The following is a 10660-nucleotide window of genomic DNA, read 5'->3' as shown; positions in this document are numbered from 1 at the left end:
AGGGGGCGCCTGGATTTGAACCAGGGACCTCTTGATCTGCAGTCAAATGCTCTACCCCTGAGCTACACCCCCAGTGAGACAGATCTGTTTTTATAGTGTATCTGTCTCTCCACATTCTGGTTCTTAAAGCCTCCAGTGACTCAGGGGAGCTATAATTAGGAGTGCTGCCTGGAAGGAGTCTGGGCATTAGAAGTTCTAAAGGAGATGTATAATGAAACAAGACAGGGATCTGAAGGACTAAGTTCACCGGGCCAAGAAAATCTCCTTTCAACTGTCCAGCATTCAATGCTTCATTTCTGCCTATCGTGTAAAGCAAACCTCACTCCCAAGGAAAAATCACCAGTTTCGACACAACTGAGAACATTGATATAAACATTAGTCATTGGATTTCCATCATGACCGTCTCAGCTCCTGCTTACAAGAATCCTCATTGCTCTCCTCACAGAGCACAGCCCCAAGTTGGCACTTGAGAGATAATTGCAGCATTAGATTGACCCGGGGAGGGGGGTGTCCCAATAACGATTGGTGTGAAGACAGCTGTCCGGAGCCATAGCTCTAAGTTGATTTCTGTCCAATGAAAACAGATGGTCTGTGGCACTCTTATGTAACATAAATATTAGGTTATATAAAACATAACTCGCCTGAAACTTGCAATAGTGTCTATTCGGGAAGGTCATTTGATTTAAGAAACAGAAATGGATGCCGGAGGCTCACAAGCAGCTAACTACATTATGGACCCCAGTCCCAATGCCAAAGCTTCTTCGTAACTCCCCAAATGTGCCCACAATTCCAGCAGCCTGTGTTTCATGACCTCATAGACATCTTCTCTTCCCCTAGTAACAGGCACAGGAGCATCCTATGGAAATCTGATGCACACACCTATTGGAAGTACTCCTCCTGACGGGTTTCCCAGACCATACCCATTGTTCAGGTCTTTCTAAGAAGTATCTTAGTCTTTGGGAGTAGTCATTCAGGCTGTGAAGCCTTCAGGTCATGAAGGCTGTGGTGATCAGGATCCTGGCAGTGGGGAGAGGTACCATCCTGTTCTTGAATGCCCTGCCTCACACTGGAAATGGGTGCATTAGTTACTTTAGACCGTTGTGGCAAAATGGACCCTGTGACAAACACAGCTTAAAGGAAGACAGGTGTATAGCAGAGACATTTGGTCTGTAACGGAAGGCAAGGCGTGACAGAAAGTCTGTGGCAGAGGCAGTGTGTGCTGAGCACTGTTCACATGGTGACTTGAGGAGTTTACTCTTAAAAAAAAAAGATTTATTTGTGTTTGTTTTATGCATATGAGTACCCTGTAGCTGTCTTCAGACACACACCAGAACAGGGCATCGGATCCCATTACAGATGGCTGTGAGCCACCATGTGGTTGCTGGGAATTGAACTCAGGACCTTTGGAAGAGCCGTCGATGCTCTTAACCACTGAGTCATCTCTCCAGCCCGAGAAGTTTATTCTACTCCGTTTTTGTTCCACCTGCCAATATCCCATAAGCCTCCCTTACCTTTGTAAGACTTTCATGCACACCTTTGGATCTCCCCAACCTGATAAACCTTTGTTTTACACAAAGCTCCAGCTGCACCCTCAGAACCCAAGGACCTTGGACAGTAACCCCTTCCTCTTTTCCTTCCTGTCCTGGTCATCAATTCTTTTTCAACTAGTCAGCTGTGAAAGACTGTGACGTCAGACCCCATCCAGTGAGGAGAAGACACATTCACTACAGACGTTAAAATAAAAACCAAGTGAAAGTCCTGTCTCTGTGTATTTGATAGCTGGGTCCTGGTTCAGGTGTAGCCTTTTTTGCAAAAAAGGAATTGCCTTGCTGAGCAAGGCTTTGCTTGTGTGTTCCCTTGTGCAAGGCCAAGACTATTATTGGTTTGTTTCCAATGGTGGCAGGCTAGAAAACAAAATGCATTTGAACAAAAGGCGGGACCCCACCAGTGAGGGAATACGTGTGTTCAAATCAAGAAACTGTGAAGAGCCAAGGTGCACGGTGCATGCTTCATTGACCCCTCGTTCTTTTCTCGAGGTGGGTATCAATAGATGTTAGCAGTGACAGGGAACCATGTGCTTTACACTCAAAAGCCCCCCAGTGCTGGAAGGGATTTAAAAATCATCCCACTCACTTCTTTTATAAAGTACAGAGTGAGAAATGATGAACGGCCTTGCTTAAGATCACTGGTGCACTGGGGGGGGGGGGGGTAGGATTTGAACTAGAGTCCATTCAAGGTTCCTCATGGAGGGGAGGAGGGTGCTGTTTGGAAAATCCTCGTGGCCAGGGACGATGTTGGAACTCAAAAAAAATACTGGTTGGGTGGATGTTGGGCAGTGCGCACCAACCATCCTGGTTTTCTAGGGGCATTTCCCAAATTTTAGGGATAGGCACCTGCATCTCAGGAAACCCTTCAGAGAAGTGGATCCATTATCGTCCTAACTATGTCACCTGTACTAATGGCAGGGGGTGGCTCAGAAATAGAGACTATAGACAGAGACCTTAACTTACCCACTGCTTCCACGTTCTAGTCACCATCCAAGAAAGAATGCAGTAAGGGAAGTTTATTAACACTCGAAAAGTACACACCCCAGGCAGGGAGTACCAGCTTCTCTAGCAAAAGCCTCACCGCCCTCCTGGTTGTGGACAGCCCTGGGGCTAATTATATTTGATATTAATTCCATACTCCTGTGAGTGGTTGAGAACTAGGAATGAGTCAGCACTCAGGTGATTTCCTATAAACCTGATTCCCACCTTAATTTGTAAAATAAAGGAGAGCTGACAGATAAAGGGCAGATAAAGGGAAGGTGGAGAGAGAGAAGGAGGAAATGGAAGAGGGAGAGGACACAGAGGAGGAGGAAGAAGAAGAAAAGTGGAGCAGAAGCACATAGTCTGGAGAAACCACAAGTTCTAAGGGGTCTCATAGCAGAGTCTCATAGATGTAGCAGATGGTAGTGTAGCGGTAGATCTGCCCAATCTAGGCTCACAGCATGTACTCATATTAACTGAATTGTGTTTTCATTGCCAGGGCATACTTGGGTTGGAGATTTACCAAAACACGGCCCTACCCTCTGGAAGTCTAGACTCTTCCCCAGACAAACTCCAGCAGATAAGAGATACATTCATGAAATACAACAGGGAAAAGGTAGAGAATTCCAAGAATCAGCCAGGGCTTTTTTTTTCCAGAAATGTTCTGTCATTAGAGGGGTTTCCTGGATGTGCCGTGCTGTCAGGTGATTATAGGAGGAGGTAATTAATGATACTGAAACTTGCACTTAAGCAAAAGTAATTAGCAGATGTCCTGGTTGGCCATGTTGACCCCAACTGGTTTGAGATGGTATTTAATTATTTATATTTTATCTTTTTACCACTTGTGTAAAAAGATGTTTTCTTTATTTACATTTCAATTTTTTTCTGTCTCAGAGTAACATTTCTTTTTATTAGATATTTTCTTTATTTACATTTCAAATGTTATCCCCTTTCCTGGTTTCCCCTCCAAAGCCCCCATCCCTTCTCCCCTCCCCCTGCTCACCAGCCCACTCACTTGAGCTTCTGCTTCCTGATCCTGGCATTCCCCTACACTGGGGCATCCAGCCTTCACAGGACAAAAAGCCTCTCCTCCCATTGATGTCTGACAAGGCCATCCTCTGCTACATATGCAGCTGGAGCCATGAATTCCACCATGTTTACTCATTGGTTAGTGGTTTAGTCCCTGGGAGCTCTGGGGGTACTGGTTGGTTCATATTGTTGTTCTTCCTATAGGGCTGCAAATCCCTTCAGCTCCTTGGGTCCTTTCTCTAGCTCCTCCATTGGGGACCCTGTGCTCAGTCCAATGGTTGGCTGAGAGCATCCACCTCTGTATTTGTCAGGCACTGGTAGAGCCTCTCAGGAGACAGCTATATCAGGCTCCTGTCAGCAAGCACTTGTTGGCATCCACAATAGTGTCTGGGTTTGGTGACTGTATATGGGATGGATTTCCAGATGGGGTAATCTCTAGATGGCCTTTCCTTCTGTCTGTGCTCCACACTTTGTCACAACTCTGAAGTTGCATCAGCCTCTGGCTGCCTCGTGGTTGGCTTTCCTGGATCCTCTGTGACCTAGTGCTTACTTAGTGTTTGTTATGAAACCAGACCACTGTTGTTGGCTTTTTAAGTTAGTCTCATAATAAGGAAAAATATCCTTGAAAGCACGCCAACTGTATTTTGTTCTATTGCATACATACATACATACTTACCTATTGGAATACATTAAAAATTGGGTTAAACATGTGCGTGCTGCATTTACAGCTTGTTGTGAATGCTTCTCTTAACACTTTAAAAATGCTAATTTATTTAGTCTCCAAAAGAAGCAATGTAGGAGGAGCTATTTTCACCTTTATTTTACAAGTAAAGAAATCAAAACACAGTGAAGTTAAATAACTTTGCCAAGGCCATATAGCTAGCAAATGTATACACACAGAGCCCAAGTCATCTTAGAAACTTTCACTGTAGCCACAGAGTGATCTTTCAATGGGAACCATCATTTTGTTTCAACTTGAGTGGGCCATGGGAAGCCCAGGGATTTAGTTAACTTTGTTCTGGGTATATGTGTGCTGGTGGTGATGGGGCAGGGGGCTTGCATGAGATTAGCATCGACATCAGGAAACCGAGTAAAGCAAATTTTTCTGCGTAATGTGGTGGGCCTCATACAGTCGATTTAAAGACTCAGAACAAAATTGCTGAGTAGGAGGAGCATGAGAACAGGCCTGGCTGCTTGTGCTGGAGACATCTGTCTGGATGTCGCCAGTTCCCTAAAAAGTATTTTATAAGGAAAACTAAAATTTAAGTTTTCAGAACTTCTGCACAGCAAGAAAACAATGGATATAATGAAAAAAAAAAAAACAGAATGAGAGAAATTCTCAAACCTATATTTGATAGAAAGACGTATCCTATTAAAAGTCTTTTTAATTCATGACTATTATGAATTAAATTATTAAGTATGTATAATCATAAAACACACACACACAAATGCTCAGCATAAGGGAGTATGGGAAATATAAGCTAAAAATAAAATTACATGTGAGTAAGGCTGTAGATTTGAAAGGAGCCTGTGCATTGTTGTTAGAACTGTACAACGCTGGAACCACTGTAGAAAACAACAAATAGGGAGCTGGTGAGATGGCTCAGTGGGTAAGAGCACCCTACTGCTCTTCCAAAGGTCTGGAGTTCAAATCCCAGCAACCACATGGTGGCTCATAACCATCTGCAACAAGATCTGATGCCCTCTTCTGGAGTGTCTGAAGACAGCTACAGTGTACTTACATATAATAAATAAATAAATCTTTAAAAAAAAAAAAAAAAAAAAGAAAACAATGAATGCCTCAAAAGTCTGCAGAGAGAACTTTTGCATGATCCAGAAATCTTACTTCTAATAGGAAAGGAAATCCGCATCTTGGCGATCTCTGTACCCCCTGGTCATTCATTGCAACATCATTCATAAATACCCAGGACACGGGAACTTCTCTCACCACCCGTCGACAGGTAAAGGGGTAGAATGAGTAATACATGCTTGCATCTTGCACACAGTGGAAGGCTGGTCAGCTATAAAAATAAGTCAGTTCTGCTATTTGCAGCAACTTGAGGGCATTACACTAACTGTAAGATTTTGGAAAGAAAAGTTAAAGTACCGTACTACCTCGCTTACATATGGAATCTAACAAAAACGCAGAGGTGTGGAGGAAATGGGGAGATGCTCCTCAGAGTATATGATGCCAAGTCCATGATAAATTGGTCCTATATAGTATAGTATATAAGACCAGTAATATATTCAGGATTATAAGTAATACTGTATTGTGTACTAAAGATTTGCTAACAAAGCAGAGCCCAAATGTCCTTACCACATACATGCACACAGTCACACAAATGCACACACACACATACGACACACAGACACATGCATGTGCACAGTCACACATATACACATATATTGGAACTATGTAAGGCGATAGATGTATTAAATAACTTGATCGTGGTAATCATTTTATACATACATATATGCATATATTATGTACATATTAGATATATATATATATATATATATATATATATGTATGTATATATAATATTGTATACTGTGGTGGTTTGAATAGGGATGGCCCCCATAGACTCATGTGTTTGAATGCTTGGCTATAGGGAGGGTACTATTAGAAGGTGTGGCCTGGTTGGAGGAAGTACGCCTCTGTGGCGTCGAGCTTTGAGGTCTCCTATGCTCAAGCTGTACCCAGTGTAGCACACAGTCCCCTTTTGCCACTCATGAATCAAGATGTAGAACTCTTAGCTCCTTCTCCAGCACCATGTCTGCCTGCACACTACCATGCTTCCCACCATGATGATAATGGACTGAACCTCTGAAACTGTAAGCCAGCTCCAATGAAATGTTTTTCTTTATTAGAGTTGCAGTGGTCAGGGTGTCTCTTTACAGCAAGAAAACCCTAAGACACACATACCTTAGATGCAATTGTCAATTATATTTCAAAGCTCAAAAAAAATTATAACCTCAATAGTTAAAAGACTCTTCTACTAAAACAGTTTTTAATTGAGTTTTTCATGGTTTTGTTTAGTATTTTGTTTTCAACAGGATCTCATATATCCTAGGCCAGCCTAAAACTCATTATTTAGCTAAATAGCAACTTGAACTTCCTTTCTTCCCCCCACCAAGTGCTGGGATTAAAGACATGTGCCAAAATTTCAGAGTTACCCGTTCACTTAGAGATTAAGGTCAGGGTTTCATGTGTGCTAGATAGGTACTCCACCAACTGAACCATGCACCCATCCCAGGTTGGGACTTCTATATCAATAAAATATGGCAGAATTTAAAATGCGGGGTTTCTATGGCTAGGTCAGAAAGGAACACACAGAGTTCCCTTATTTCTGAGAGAATTCCTACTCGTAGATCCAGGCACCATGCTATGAAGAGGCACACACAGGACTGTACACTTCACTGTCACCTCCAGTCTCTCAGAAAGTATTCCTGACAACAGCTCCAATTCAGATCCAACAAGAAGACATATGAGCAGCTGGAACCCCAGTTTTCAAAGTCACCCCAACTTTCAGTCTTCCCACCAGGGGCCCTAGACAATATGGAACAGAGGAATTCATGCACACTACTAATTTAGGCACAGTTCATGCAGCCATACATAGCTAGAAGTGCATGTCTGTGTTCCCTGTCATTGCTTGTAGCTGTTGGGGCATTCTACCACCCCATCCCTCAAGAACGACAGAAGATTGTTAATGATCTTGGGCCCTATGCTTTCCCTACCTTACTACCCACTACCATCATCAAGCACGCTGTACTAGGAGGGATCCTGTCTTTGCTCTGATTTGCTCAGAGAATGCTCTGCTTTGTAAATGAATCCCAAGAGTATACACACACAGTTCTGAGCTGGTGAGGTGTTTTATTGAGTTAAGGCATTTGCTGCCAAGCCTGATAAACTTGAGTCCCTAAGACTCACACAGTGGAGAGAACCAACTCTTTCAAGTTGTCCTCTGGCCTCCAAATTCATGCTACGTTCATGTGTTATCCCTGCCCCCAACACACACTCACACATATGATACATTTAATTTTATTTGCACATAACCTCACAGTCATGGTGGCATGACTAAGATTAGGAAGTAAATAAGGAAATCAGTGTCTAATATTGGGCCCTTGACAATGTGACCTGCTGTACCGAGCCTGAGACTCATCATATTGTTGTCATTTGTCCTGGCATCTCCATCTAGCAAGTGGCATTATATCATAAACTTCCTGGAATCAATGACCAATGGATGACAAGCTCCTGGCAGACCTCAAGCTTTGCTTGATAGAACTCCAAGGCAAATACCATTGCATCAGACTCCTCTCTAATCAAGCCAGCAACTGTACCTTCTGACCAGCTCTGATGTTCTGGTCAGCGCCCACCACTTCTCCTACACACTCAGAGTCCTGTAAGCCTGTAATCTCAGGGCATCCCAAAATATCATTGGCTCATGGCCCATATGTATCTGTCAGGGTCATCAATGCTTCCTGATCAATACTTCCTGAGAAGTAGTGTATCACACAGCACTGCAATAGCATCACCCCTAAGTGTGGTGGGGGCAGGGGTGGGGTGAGGAGGGCTGCAGGAACAGATGAGATGTCCCCTGATTCTGTGCTGATTTAGGGACATGACAGGAGCCTCCTTCCTCTGGCCTTCAATCTTCATGTCATTTTCATTTGTCTGTCTGTCTGTCTGTCTGTCTGTCTGTCTGTCTGTCTGTGTTTTTTGAGACAGGATTTCTCTGTGTAGTCCTGTCTGTTCTGGAGCTCCCTCTGTAGACCAGGCTGACCTCAAACTCTATCTGCCTCTGCCTCCTGAATGCTCCGATTAAAGGTGTGTGCCACCATGACCAGCAACAACAGAAAATGTCTTATCTTAAAATCCACAGGCATGACGTCGAGGGCAATGTGATGTCCTGATCAGGAAGGAACCCTGGAGTTGACAGATGGGGGGGATCTGTGCATCTGAGGCCCAATTCTTCAATCTGATATGATTGGTGCACTTTACCGATGAAGTTTGGTAAAAGATTAAGTCATTTTGCCTCTGACAGTTTGTGTTGGGGAGGAGTACCCTGTGCCTCCAGAAGACCTTACATTTCTCTTTGCTTCACTTACAATATTTCATCAATTTCCAGGAAGCACAGAGGGTGGGGAGCTGCCAATTACAAAACTTTAAACCCTAGATCTGAACTTCGAAACCCTGAAAGATCTTCAGCTCTCAAAGGATGCTCCACTTTCAGAACCTGCTCTATAAACAGTTTCCAGGGTTGGGGGACTCGCAGAGATTTCATTTGTTTGACAACATTTTCATGCATCTCTTCCATACTTCCTAATGCCACTGGCTATGCCACTTCAAGCCCCAAACTTCAGATTACTGTGGACATTTGCTTCCAGCGGATATAGACAGAGCTGCTGGCCACCACCAATCTGCTTTATACGCAGAGGAAGAAAAACATAAGGAGCACCAAACATTTAAGAAGCAGAGCCTTCCCCTGTACAGTCCTCTCCTCCATCTCCCTATCCTGCTCCCCACCATCTTTCAATGGCCAAACATACAGAAGCCATGATTCGTTGGCAACCATTCAACCCAGAAAAATTTAAACAGTGAAAGCTGCATTTGAGGATTCTGAATGCTCCATTCATTTCGGCCACAAGCTTATGATGATAAGAGTCTAATGCTTGCTGGGTAGGCTGGCCCCTGGCTTCTGACCTAACGGTCACTGAGTCTCCCTTACCTTGGCTACTGCTCTAGGCCAGTGTCATCCAATCAAATGGAAGTATGGGGAAAATATAAAAGCTAGATACAGCAACCTAAACTTTCTGCTAGCTATGTTCTACTACAGCAGTACAGACAGGATAAATTAATTTTAACAATACTCTTTAATCCACTATATCCCAAATCATCCCAGCAAGTAGACAATTTATAAAAGTTATTAGGGATAAATCCTACATTCCTTTCTTCACACAAAGTCTTTAAAGTAAGCTGTGTGCTTACACAGTTTAAGCTAGTCCATTCTGGGGCTTGGTATCATCCTGTGGGTAGCTGCCCACTTGTACTCTTCTGCTTAAGGTCTACACATAAGCTTGCCCTAACTCTCTGGATGGTATGCTCCTTTCTGAATGAAGCTCAGAGCTGTGGAGATGGATCCATGGCCAAGGCAGCTGCCGTGCAAGAATGAGGACCAGCATCCAGATGTGTAAAGCCTGATGCCCAATGGGTAGAGGGACACTCCTATAATTCTGGTGTTCTGAAGGTAGAATGAGCTGCCTAGGAGGACAAGCCACATTTGTGCAGTCTGGGTTCAACATCTGCCTTGGTGAGTAAGACTGAAAGCAACTGAGGAAGTCATCCAGTGTTATCCTCCTGCCTCCATGCACATGTGGACTCCTCAGCCCATGAATCCAGTCCATGTAAACAGACATACACATACATACACATACTCATAAGGAAAAAACAATGAACAAATGACTATCTCCTGGATGAGACAATTGGATACGAACCCTTGGTAATCATTTGGAGTAAACCACCCAACCCCTGCCAGGCCGGGTGGCTCACATCTGTAATTTCAGCACTTAGGAGTCTGAGGCCATAGGATGGGGAATTCAAGAGCAGTCTGGGCTATGCAGTAAGACCCTGCCTCAGAAAAACAAAACAAAATAAGCAAGCTAACAAATGAGGAAATGATAGGAGGTCAGTTAAACGTGAGATCCAAAGAAAAACTTGGTAAAATGGGATTTACTAAATCTGTAAAAATTATGGACTTTTCCTTTGATCAATCGAGAAACTCTACCAGTTCTATTTAACTCAACTGAGTTAGGCTGGCTTCAGCTAAAGGGGCATCCAGAAACATGTAGAGGTACAGGTGAAATTTGGCACAGCCAGCCAAGCTGGGAAAGGCCAACTGGTATACCTTGGCCCAGCTCTGGTCACCTCTTCAAAGAAAGAAGCCAGACATGGTAATAAAAGGAGGGAGCATAGCAGTAGCTCAAGGCACAAGATGAAAAGGCACAGAGGAAGGGAAAAGCTGGCCTACTGAGTGAGCCTGTGCTCTCAGGAGGACAACAACCATTACTAAAGACAAAGGAGGAAGGCAGGAAGGCTTGGACCC

The 10660-nt window shown here is 43.7% G+C and overlaps 1 non-coding gene across 1 annotated transcript; it reads right to left on the bottom strand.

Moving 5' to 3' along the window:
• Positions 1 to 72, bottom strand: Trnac-gca. The gene has a single exon. It is a non-coding gene; the product is annotated as a tRNA-Cys (tRNA).
• Positions 73 to 10660: the final 10588 nt, after the last annotated feature.

Source organism: Mus pahari, chromosome 10 (assembly GCF_900095145.1).
Source record: "Mus pahari chromosome 10, PAHARI_EIJ_v1.1, whole genome shotgun sequence".
Lineage (NCBI taxonomy): Eukaryota > Metazoa > Chordata > Mammalia > Rodentia > Muridae > Mus > Mus pahari.
This window is presented reverse-complemented; position numbering and strand designations above follow the sequence as displayed.